Here is an 11,209-nt window from a genome sequence, read left to right as displayed (position 1 = left end):
TCTTAGAGGAGTTGTGTGGTCTTCATGATTATTACCCAAAATCCCAGCAGGTGTGCTCCAGGATGGGAAGAGTGCTGTTTCATAAATTAGGAAATCAATGATAATCAGAAGTCTTTCCTACTCCTGAGGAGAGCTCAGGTCAAAAGGATCAGCATTAGCTTGAAGTTTAGGCTCAGAGACTTACCAGCAGTGTCAACTCGAGCATGTCACTTCTTGACCTAGACTTCAATTTTCAAGTTCCGTCTGAAAAAGACAGGGGAAGGACATTTCAAACATTCTGAAATGTCTCTCCCTGCTCTCTAGTAATCTAAGTAAGGATGTTCACCTACCCCAGCACCCATATGTCATGCTTGTGTGGACAGGGTGGGGACTTGCTGGTGGCTTTTCTTTCTCTAATTGCACAGTGTGTTGTTGAAATCAACAACATACAAATCAGAACCAGAAGCCACCCTTTTGGATTAAGGGTGTAGTGGGAAATTTTTAAAGTTACAGATTTCAGTGTGGGAGTTTTTATTCAATCACAAATGGCTTCTCACAAGAAATGGGAAATTCTTGTTTTTCTCTTGCTCCGGTCAAATTCAAGGCAAACTGTCACCAGCCGGAAGACAACAGTGTCATGAGGAGGACTAGGAGTTCAGGACCTTCTTGGGATGCAAGGTTCAAATGCAGATTCCTGGCGCGCAGACCTCTCCTGCCGCCCGCTGCTCCCCTCAGCAGTGTACTTCGGTCCTTCTGCCTGCTCTGCTCCCCGCTCTGGCTCTGGTGAATTCTCTCACCCTCCTGCGCTTCTGACTGTACCCAGTGCTTGTATAAATAAATAAATAAATCTTTAAAAAAACAAAAAAACCAAATGCAGATTCCTGCCCTCCATGGCCTACCCCCTCACCCTTCTTAGGCCCCTGAGGCACTACTCTGGGTAGAACCAAGAAATATCCAAAATTCTCAGGTACTTTGATTCAGTACATGTTGAACCACACATTGAAATTCCTGCCCTAAAAAAAGTTTTCTTGTCCCAGAATTTTAAAAATAAACAATAAGCTGTCATTTCAAATAAAGTCTCATTTTTTAATTTTCCAAATAATTTGTCTGATTGGATTTGCACATAGTCCCATGGAGTTGGCAGTATTTATTATAAAACAAAATTTATTTTACAGTAAATTATATATCAATATATAAAGGTACCTATACTACAGGCCTCTCACATACATTAGGTCTTACTAAACATTAGTTATACAATACAACTACCAAGAGTTATACAATACTGAAAGCAAACACTCATTTTGTAAAACAGTAAATTGTGGCTCAAAGGTGAAATCATTGACAAAAGGCCCTCAGACCACTGCCAGGAATTATGCCTCTTCCCTTAGGTGCCTCCTTAGAAGCAGAGAACTTTCTGAGGTCATTTGGTTGGTTGTTTTTCCTCTGGATTTGCCATCAGTTTTGAAGTATTTTGGCAGAAGAGAAGGGCCTAAAAATGCTAGGAGGTGGGGTATGGGTGTTGTGCAGAAAAAATGGCAAGAATCCAAACCTATGCTTTACCACATGTTAGCTGTGAGTTATACAAACTTTCTGTGCCTTAGTTTCTTCACTTGTAAATTGGGAGCAAATGAAATTACACAGGTGAAAGGCTGACACTTGAAATAATTTAACCATATTTATGAGTTATTTGCTTTACATGCCAGAGGAAGAATGTCAATCCAAAAACAGAACTAGGCTTTCGGGAAAGCTGGAAAGCTGAGGCCAGTGCTGGCTGAAGCTGAGCACGCTAATAAGGATTGGGCACTGGGCCCAGGATATCCCACTTAAGGACCATTCACAAACATTCACTACTTAGAAGGTCACTTTAATAATTAGTCTTGCTTTGCTAATTATACTTTACTGATTAGAAAACTACTGCTGACAATACTGAGGTCGCTGTGAGTGCTAATATTTTAGCAGCCATCTGAAAATAATGGTGACTGTTTTGCTGCAGTTTTTTATCTTTAAATGGACGGTGTCAAGAGGGCATTGTGCTGGTAATGCAAAAAGGAAACTCTGGAGGCCAGAAGACACTGCTGGGTGGTTCACACATTCTTTCCTGGGCATTTGCAAACACGACAATCAGCCTTAAACCTCAGCCTCCTCGCACCAACGTAAACATTCCTTAGGATCAGGAGACAGTTGCTTTCTGGCAGGGATATTTAACAAACAAACAAAAAACTGAAGTGTGTGGTTTGTAAATCATTTTGCTAGAAACAGCTCGTGCTTAAGGAGAACGTTCTCTTTGCTGAGTATTCTACATGCATCATCAATCGACTGATAATATAGGCGCTGGCATTCCAGCCATTTGACAGCTAAGGCAAAGGAGGTACAGAGACATGAAGCGGAGTATCCAAATGCACACAGACAGCAAGTGGCAGAAGTGAAACTTGAACCCAGTCAGTAGTGAATAAAACTAGCAAATATATAAGTGATCACTGGACTTCTTTGAAACGGTCAACCTAGGTTCCTTTTCACCCCTGCTTTTTAACAATTTTTTAAAAGGCCCTTCAAGAGAAAAAAGAGGCAGATGCAATTCTACTGCAATAATCGTAACACATTTGAGCGTGCCAAGCCTTCCACATAACAGTTAGGATGCATCAGTTTAGGATGTATAATCTTGCTGACAACCTTTCGGTGTATCTATCCAGACCCATTTTACGGATGAGAAATTGTGGCTCAAAGAAGGTCAGTGATTTGCCCCAAAGCTACAGAACTAGTAAGGGCTGAGTTGCGGGTAAGGATATAAAAGTCCAATAAAGCAGCAGCTTGAGAAAGGCTGGGTTGAGGCGGCCCAAGCCGTCGCCAGACGCCGCGCCCCTTCTTTCTCAAAGCGCTCCAGAGGCGCTGCAGCTGCGGCGGGACAGCCGGCGGTCTCCGGCCCCAGCCCCCACCCCGCCCTAAGCTAATGGGGGTAAAGCTCGGCCGGCGCCATCCTGCAAGCCCAGTCTGATAATAGCCCTGATTAAATGGCGGGGCAGCCCGGGGAAGGCCCCCGCCGCCGCCAGCGCCACCGTCACCGCGCAGACAAAGCCCCGACCGGCTCGAAGTCGGGCGTCTGCGACCCAGGCACCGGGTCTGAGCGGAGGGCCCCGGCCCTGGCCTCCAGCCCTGGGTGGGAGGCCGCGGGGTCTGAGGGTGGCCCTGGGCGCCGCGAGCGGAGAAGCGGGTTTGGATTTGCCACTTGACCATTCAGTTTTTTGCAAGCACGCCGACCGCGTGGGTCTGGGGGGTGTCTAACTCCACCTCTAGCCTCACCTAGCTTTGGGAATGAGAGGAAGAGGATATGTGGCGCCCTTATCCCCTTGCTTCTGGGCTGAGGGTGGGGTTGGGATGAGGGGTCAACCAGAGGATCCCACACCCGAGATGCCAGAGCGCACTCTGCAAGGCCGTGCGCTACCCTCATCCTGGCGGCTCGGGTGCGGAAATTACTCCCCTTCTCCCCTCGCCTCCAAAGAACTGGGACGCCCCGCAGGCTCTAAGTGCTGTGCGGGTCTAGGTCTCTCTTTAACAGTTTAGGAAAACTCAGAGCAGTTCAGACAGCTCAGGTTCACAGGGCTAGCAAAAGACAAAGCTGCCTTTGACTATCCAAATCTTGGCAGTCGGGCTCCAAATTTTGAGGCATACTCTGAGACTGCAAGTTTCAAGGGGTACCCTGCCCCGTTCACAGGGCAAATGAAAGCTGCACCGCAGGCGGAAAGAGGATACTGACTCCCACCGAGTGGTGCGGGATCCCTAAAGGCCTGACCTGCCTCCATTTCCACGCGTCCCAGTCGCCATTGAGGAACATACAGATTACTCCGTAATTTCAACATAAAGGGGGAAAAATTACAAAGGCAGTCGAGGTCTGTGATCCACGGACAGCGAAAGACCTACACTTGCCGCTCCCCCTCCTCTATTTGGGGAGGTAGGACTGTGGGCATGCGAATCACCTCTGCCCACATTTGTGGGAGCCAACTTCCAGATCCCAGTGGTACAGACCACAAATTTATGCAGGTACTTCCAGGCTCTTGGGGCTGCTATTAGGAACAGACCAAGAAAATTCAACTCCTTCCTTGGAACTGCTGCTTCTTCAGGCGCAAGAAACCAACGCAGATAATAGTAGATTCCAATATGGGAGGAGATTAAGATTTCGGAGAGAAAAAGACTTGGGACACACAGACCATTGCCACATCCCCGCCACCATGAAATATTCCATGTGCCCTCGAGCAAGTGAATTGCTGGAGACTCATTTTCTGCAAATTTAAAATGCACATGATAATGCTACCACTGATATTACAGATATTATATAGTTCTTGGAAAGCCTAGTGCAGCGCCTGGCACATAGTACATGTGCAATAGATGCTCTTTGTAATGAGCATCTTGAAAAGTTAGCATCCAGGAATTGAAATGTATGCAGAATGCCTTCAAAGTACTTGAGTTAATGGAAGAAAATGCAGTGGAGAGGCCAACTATGGGTCTCCAGCTTTTTTAGCAAGAGCTTTCTCAGCAAGGGAGAGTGAGGTTCTATGTGTGAGCAGAGAGCAGGTGTCCCTTAACCCAGGTGGCCATTGGGTTTCTCTTCTGCCACAAAATCCCTGAGTTTCTCACCATCCTCAAAGAAAAGGCTGCTTCTCAAATTCATTGAGTACAGGGTTGAAATTGAAACTGTTGAATACAAACATTTAATTTGCATCGTCCATCTCTAAGTCAAAAGGATGCTTTTTTCCAGTTCTAGAGTTGTTCAATAGTAATGCCTGTATCACACTGGCATTATTAATTTGACCTTCATAATAAACTCAATATAGGTATTGTCAGGGACCACGTTTGACAGACGTGGAAATGCAGGCAGCACAGCTTGCTCCTTCTAGGAAGGTTTTTATTAAAGTTGTTTAATTTGTGTTACTTGATTTAACATTGAGCCACTATGCCCTTATATTCTCAGTTCCTCTAGATTAACAATGAGTAGAATATAATATATATAGTGCTATTTTTTTATATCAATGCCTTTAACTATATTTCCCTGGCTTGGTAGGCTTTGAATCCTCAATGGGATGGGATCATACAAAAATTGTCCAACCTCCTTCCTATCCCAATAAGCCAATGCCTGGTTGAACAATTAATGGCCACAAATAAGTTTAATTTTTCTGTCTCTGACCCTTGTTTCCTCATGTCTTTTTCACATGTCTATTTCTTACGTTTTTTTTTTTTTTATTTTACATGTTTATTAACCGTGTCTCTCACCAAACAGTGCCTTGCATGACTAGAAGTTTGGGGTCTGACCACTGCTCTAATTCTAGAACCTAAGCATAATGTTCAAAGCAAAGTGCCCAGCCCAGGATAAGTACCAGGTAATTGGTGAAGAAATACTCTGCATCCTTTATCTTTTATTAGATGCACTCATCTTTGTTCCCTGACATGATACATGTTTCAAGTCCTCTGCAGCACTTTGATATCTGGGGATGGGATCCAAGTTGTTACTGGGTATATTTTGCATCAATCAATGGTTTCTGGGATGACTTGCAATAGGAGTTGGCAGCAGGACCTTGGACTGCTGCCTGGGTCTTCCCCATCATGATCTTCCAAACCTTCTGATAAGAACGTGGATAGGTTGTCACCAAACAGCTGGCTCTCGTTCCGGGAGAGCAAAAGTGAGAAGTACTCTAGCAATGACCAGAGAGGACAGTGCCCAGTTAGTTGGTGGAACACTGGATTACCTTCCCTAATGCAGCGATGCCTATGAATCGAAATTGGATGACACCTCCAAAACTGACACTATTGGAAGGAAGGACACTGGCAAGACAGGTGTGCTTGCTCATCCTTTGGGAAGTTGTCTCCTTCAGTTCTGTTTGTTTTTAAACACCTAAGAAACCGCAGGTCTGGAAGAGAACTCGGGGCATTTGTCTGGCTACAGAGTGCTGTGTCCACGCAGGTTCCAAGCACCGCACTGGTGGGCCACCGACAGCTTCATCCCGGAATAGGAGAGTCCTCATCCTCTGTATGCTTTCCTCCTTCTAGGGGTGAGGGGGGCACCCCTTAATTAGTCCAGCACGAGTGGTACCTGCAGGAGCCAGGCTTGCTTTCCAAGCTAGAGATTTGCATTGCTACTGTTTATTATGGGGGCAATTAAGACCAAATTCTTAACTTTTTTGACACTGCCAGGACTAGTGTGAGAGATCAAAATTAGGCGCCAAAAAGCTCAGTAATCGAGAAATAAAACTTTAAAGCAGTAATTTTAAAGTAAAAATTCACGCAAAATAATTCCTGAAGTAGAAAATATCTACGCTTTAAGTAAGGACAGGATTCGTTGGCAGTGGGGCAATTGGGAGGACGAAGGCAGCAATGTCCCAAGAGGTAGGCAGGACAAGAAGGAGCACGCGTGCAAGAGAGATGAAGGTGGAAGAGAGGGGGCTAGAGGGTCTGGAGTTTATGCTCACAACGTCAGAAGACATCTTTCTTTGCTATGCTTGGGGTCACGTTGTTAGTTTTGCACCCAATTCTAGCGCACTCGGATCAGAGAAGCCCGCGGCGCCTAGGGCCAGCCTCGGAGGGCCTGTGCTCCCGGGATGCGAGCGCCAACAGGAGGAGCGGGTGGGTGCTGCCCCAGCGAGCATCCTCAGTGCCTGCTCCGGGGCACCGCGCCTCCCCTCTGCCCTCAGGCCGGGGTGGGGGATGCCGCACGCTGTGAACCCCAGGAAGGCTGGTCCCGATGGCAGGGAGAACTTGAGGCCCAGCGCCTGGGACTCGAAGCCAAGCCCCTCAGGCTGCGCGCGCCCACAGCCGCTGGCCTCTGGGGCCTGAGCCGGGATCACCACGCCGCGCCGCCCTACAGAACCTTTCCCTTCCTCCCTGAAGACCTCCCTGGGGAGGAGAGAGACTTGGTTTAGGGTCACAAGACACCCCTGTCCTTAGTCTCACAGCTGGCGGCAAGCGTGAAGTTCCAGAACAAACGCGCGCGCACGCCAGGACCCCAGACGGCCGCGCCCGCCCAGCAGCTGCGCGGGCTTTGCCCTTCGACCGCGACCGGGCACAGGCGCTTCGAACCGCGGCCACTCTGGGCCGCTTCTCGCGGCCGGGGCAGGAGGGGACACTTCTCGGGAACCACCCGGGGTTAAGAAAACGGAACCCCGCTGGGGTGTGCCCCGGCCGGAGGCCCGGACTCCGCGGGGGAAAAGCTCTCTCCGGCCCTCCGGCGGGCGCTGAAACCCCAGGCCGCGCACCCGCCGCCTGCCAGGCGCGGAGACGCGCGCTGCTCTCGGACCGTCCCGGGGACGCGCCGCGGCGCCTGCCCTGGGTCTCGCCGTTCTCCCCACATTGCCCGGGGCCTTTTTTCTGTTGCGTAAACCGCGATCACGAATCCGAAAGCATCGAGGCCCTGTTTGAACGTGTACCTGAAAGAGCGGCAGAGAGGATGGACACGGAATCCCGCGCCCCTTTCCGGGGAGGCTGCCCGTGTGCCCAGAGACCAGTCTCTTTCCTCACCTTCTCCCCCGCGATTATCCCCCGGCACGGGGTGGCGCCCTGGGTCTGGCACCCGGCCGGCCTCCTTGCCCAGGAGCAGTTCTCGTTGGCGAGACTTGCCAAGGACCAGTCCTTTCCGCTTTCAGCGATGGGTTCTGTGGTAGCATTCGTTAAGCGAGGTACCATGGGCCGAAAGCGGGGAACGGATTACTTTCTGTACAGTTCTTGGGGTGCACTAACTTTTGAATTCCGAAGTCTACAAAGAGAATTTGAAAGGATGGTGTGTAAAAGAAAACATCTAATAGTTCTTTATGTAATCGAATTCCGCCTAACAAAACGCAGACTTATAACCAAAATTTTATGTTCTTAGACCTTGGAGTTTAACAGTGTGTAAACAATGGTCCATTGCCATCATGCAACCCCAATCCTTGGCGTATATTGTAAAACCATCTACACAACTAATCCACATGAGTACGCAGAAGGTACATCTCTGTGATGGAGAATTTGCAATCAAAAATTGAATACAATAAAATTCTCTACGTTTTTTCTTATATTGGGGTAACTGTTAAGGTTACTCATTCCAGGCGTTGAGCGCTTTATGCACTTTACCTCATTAATCTAGAGCTATTGTTCAGGTTGGAATAAATTGTTGGCCCTATTTTAATGCAGATGATGAAAGGAGTGAGGAGGGTTGTTGGAGATTTTTAGAAAGCTACACAAATAAATCTTCTCCGTGCCCAGTGCACTTTCCAGTATCTGAAAGTAGCCCCCCGCCTGCCTAACGTCCTCCGGAGAAGGGCCTGGAGTGATATGTTAAGGTGATGGCTTTACCTGTTAAATCGCACTAACAACGGGGTTTTGAGAAGACTTCAAGATTTGCTGCTCTCAGCCTCAGGATAGCTTTGAATCACCCCTTACAACACCTTTTTGCCAAGTACCAATTCCCCCTTTTTATAGCACCATATTGATTTGCAAAGGTAATAAATCTAAGAGTAGGAACAGTGTAACCCTGATAATTAAGTTGTAGCTTAGGTTTTACTACCGTGGTTTCAACACCAAGAAGATACATAATTTGTTAGCGATCCCTAAACAGCTTACCTCTCCCTCCTGGGTTTGTTTAAAGTGGCCTTTTTAGTTCCTCTGATTTGCCGCCTACCTCCATAGTTTGCTTACCTTTTCCGTTTCCTATTTTACCTATAATAAGAATAGTCAGGATTCTCTGCCCACAGGAAACCCTGAACTGGGCTAAGGTCGTGTGGGCATTTGGGACGGGAAGTAGAAACTGATTGGGGGCAAGTCAGCTTTCCATTTGCTCAGCGAATTTTTCTGAAAATATCCCATCATGAACTTATTCAAATTTCAGTCTGAACTATTAAGATAGTTAAGAAAAATACTGCATTCTCTCTGTGAAATACAATGGCAAGTTTTTAAAAACTGAGGTATAATTCCACTGCGAGTTTTTGAAACCTAAATCCAACCAATTAGACTGTGGACATCCTGTTGAAGCATGTATCAAGTTCTAAACGCACGATGACACCACCACCACCACTACCCCCAAAAAACACAAAAACCCCTCTGGACAGAAACCTTACTTTCTAACCAAACCCTACGCGTTTGAGACAGGAAAGAACCCAGTGCGGACCTTTCCATCCAAAAGAAGGGGAAAATAATGTTCCACTAAAGTGGGGTAGGGGTGGGGCTATAATAACCAGAGTCTGGATTGAGTCGGGGTTGTCGTAAACGCAATGGACCAAGGATTCCAGAGTGAAAACTGATCCTTAGGCGCATTCTGAGGTTTACTCTTCATTCTTACCGGAGCTTAACTTGAAAGTCTTCTGCTTGCAGCTAGTGTGAGCTCTACTATCAATCTTCAGGCACAACTGCAGGGCCAGGGTGTGAACAGGGCGGTGACCCGGAGAGCGAGCCCGGTGCTCCCTTCTGCCGCTAGCGGGTTGGGTGGACTGGAGCGGAGCTACGCCCGCTTCGCCAGATTTTCTCTCTCAAAAGCAAACGGAGATGGGTAGACGATTGCTTAAACTTCCAGTACCAGTCTGTGGATTTACAAATTTCCCCCCAACATTTCACACTTTGTCCTTGAAGGCTAATCAGAATAAATTTCTTTATCACCTCCATGCAGAACCTTCTAAGAAACTATTGCTACCCGATGGCAAGACAGGCTTCAATCATTACTCACCGAGAAGTCATCATTTTGCTTACATAAACGTCCTCAATTTTGAGTTCTAGTCTCCCCCGCCCCCCCTTCTTTTAATTCACAAGCTGGGGAAGGCTTTAGCAAAAGGGCGGAAAGGTCGGTGGGAAATGAGGGTGGTGGTGGTTGTTTTTTCTCTCTTTCAAGACCCACCGAGTGGTTCCTAATCGCCAGACCGACTGGCTGAAAAGGAGCGCAAATATTTACATGTACAGCTTGAGAGTGTGTGTCAGTCTGAGATTACACGGCTCCGAGCGCGGCGGATTACCCTGCGAATTCGGAGAATTTGAGTAATTCAAGCTAAACAAGGCCAACAGGACGACCCCTACAAGATCGTGGAAGTCCTAGTGGCGCCGAGTTGCGAAGGCAGAAGGTTCCATGTCCGCCAAGCCCGGGGCGCTGTAAAGTTCCCATTCTTGGCGCGTCCAGGGGTCCCCGCAGGCTGCCGCGCCCCCGGGCGACGCGCGGCACCCTCGCCTTCCCTTCCTCAAGGTCACCATTTCTAGTCCCTTTCGAGAATAGGACCCCTGGGTGAGACGCCCACGGGTTTGCGTGGTCCAGAGAGTCCTTTGTCAAAACTTCGCAGCCCTCCCTCAGCTGTATCTCTTGCAGGGCAGAGTCGCTCCAGCCCACCGTCAAGCAAATCTTTTGGGGCGCATCAAGCGCTTTGGGGACCCCAGCTCTGGGAGGGGTTCCCTGGAGACAGGGATCTGGCCCGCTGGCACCGCTCTTTCCCTCTCTTAGCATTTCTCAACTTTCTTTTGTAACTCTGAGCACAGGTAAGAAAAAGAATGGGGTAACTCCCCGAGGCTTCCGCCCTGTCGAAAGGAAGGGTCACTCCTGGGATCCCGAATGTTAGGCCTTTACAAAAATGCCTTCTCCCAAGAGCGCGCAATTCCCTCCCATCCCGCGACCTCAAGTTCAGGCGGCCGCGCCCGGGGCTGCGGCGCTAGCGTGGCGGTGGGAGCCCAGCCCCGGAGCCGGTGCCCGGGTCGCGGCCGCTGCGCAGCCAGGCCACGCGGGCTCCGGGTTTCGGGCTCCCCCGCCCCGCCCGGCTCCCGGCCCCGCCCCCGGCGTTGGCCTCAGGAAGCGGTGACGTGCGGCGGCGCTGACTGGCTGCGGGCTGCGGGAATTGCGGCCGCCAGCAAATTAAGGCGCAGGGCCGCGGCCGCCCCGGCGCAGTGTTCCCGGCGCCGCGCAGCAGAGCGCACGCCAGTGTTGGGGCTCCCTGGCGCCCGCCCCCTCGCAGCGGCTTAGGCTGCAGCGGCTGTCCCCGGCGCGGGGAGGGAGGAAGGGCGCGGGGTGGGGGTGGGGGGTTCCTGAGGGACCCTGGGGCTTTGCCCAGCTGATGCCCGTCTCCAGCTTGCGGTGCAGCTTGTGGTCCTGCGGGGCGCACTGGTGTTTGCGCACCGGGTTGAGGCCGCCGTTCGTCCTTCTCTGTCCTCTCCCACCAGTTCGAAGCCCCTGCAGCCAGTGCGTTCCGCCGGCGGGAGAGTCGAGAGACCAGTGTGGAAGTTTTGGGAGGTTGGGGCTGACTGCCCC

The sequence above is a fragment of the Talpa occidentalis genome, unplaced genomic scaffold, assembly GCF_014898055.3.
Source record: "Talpa occidentalis isolate TD23 unplaced genomic scaffold, MPIMG_talOcc4v2.1, whole genome shotgun sequence".
Classification (NCBI taxonomy): domain Eukaryota; kingdom Metazoa; phylum Chordata; class Mammalia; order Eulipotyphla; family Talpidae; genus Talpa; species Talpa occidentalis.
This window is presented reverse-complemented; position numbering follows the sequence as displayed.